Source organism: Priapulus caudatus, unplaced genomic scaffold (assembly GCF_000485595.1).
Source record: "Priapulus caudatus unplaced genomic scaffold, Priapulus_caudatus-5.0.1 Scaffold1314, whole genome shotgun sequence".
In the NCBI taxonomy this organism is placed as follows: Eukaryota; Metazoa; Priapulida; class Priapulimorpha; order Priapulimorphida; family Priapulidae; genus Priapulus; species Priapulus caudatus.
Window position 1 is genome coordinate 6,984 of NW_014578375.1, and position 1,532 is coordinate 8,515.

Sequence of the window (1,532 nt, forward strand, 5' to 3'; positions counted from 1 at the left end):
CGGGGGTGATTGGCATGGGGAGGTAAATGGCATGGGGGTAATTGTCCGGGGGGTAATTGTCCGAGTAATTGTTACGCAATCCTCTACGTCACTGATTTTACGGGAACGTTTCCAGACGCTACGTTATTACAGTAAAGCCGCGAGCGCTATATCATGTGTACGATCATGTGATCGATCACGTGCATAGTGCGTGTTTGATCACGTGCACAGTGTGTGTTCGATCACGTGCACAGTGCGTGTTGATCACGTGCACAGTGCGTGTTCGATCACGTGCACAGTGCGTGTTCGATCACGTGCACAGTGCGTGTTCGATCACGTGCACAGTGCGTGTTTGATCACGTACACAGTGCGTGTTCGATCCCGTGCACAGTGTGTGTTCGATCACGTGCACAGTGCGTGTTTGATCACGTGCACAGTGTGTGTTCTCACGTGCGCTATCACGTGTTCAATCACGTGCTCAATCACGTGCACGATCACGTGCACGATCACGTGCTCAATTACGTGAACGACCACTTCCATCGCGTTACGAACACGATCCTACAATTACACATTACATACAGACGCGTGCGTGCGTGCGTGCGTGCGTGCGTGTGNGCTATCAGGAGAAAATAATTATCCGATGCCGTTATTATTCCCTCCTGCGACTATCGGTTTTTAGCTCATCATTGCAACTACAGCACGCACGCGCACGTGTTATGTTGATTCTACTAAAAACGAAACTAGGGCAGTAGATTAAAGGGCACCGACAGCAATTACACAAAAGGGCAAGGCAGGTGACTGCCGTCGGTCGGGTTGGATTTTCAGGGGCAGTACGGCGATTGATAGGGGCACCGACGGTAATTGCCGTCGGTGCCGTCGGTTAATTCGAGCCCTGTGAGGTACGGTCCGGCATATTAGATAGTTACCAGGGTACGTTCCGGCAGTACCCTGGGGGACATAGACCCTATCAGCGCAATTTGTAGTTGGTTATTCTGTACTGCATGTACTCTGTAGTATTAACTATTGTACTTGCTCAACTTAGTGGCTGATGTAAGTTTAGTTCACAAGGGCATGTACTAGCGGAGCATAGAGCTACACGCATGTGCTCTATGTAGTGATGTGTGGTATATTGCTATTGGCAATAGTTAGTGTGTTACTACCAATGAACTAGCATCTTTACATTCCACCTACGTTTATTTCCTGCAGAAGAGCATGTGATGTTTGGGAGGCCGTGGTAGGTTAAAGTAATGGGATAAAAATGGATGAAGTTGTAATTTTACATAATTTTAATAACGCAGAGGCTACGGGTACGGCAGCCGTATCTTAATGTCTCGAGGCTACGAGTACGCCAGTCACACTACGCATGCGCTGCAGCCGTATCTTAATGTCTCGAGGCTACGAGTACGCCAGTCACACTACGCATGCGCTGCAGCCGTATCTTAATGTCTCGAGGCTACGAGTACGCCAGTCACACTACGCATGCGCTGCAGCCGTATCTTAATGTCTCGAGGCTACGGGTACGGCAGTCCCACACACAAGTACAAACAGTCACC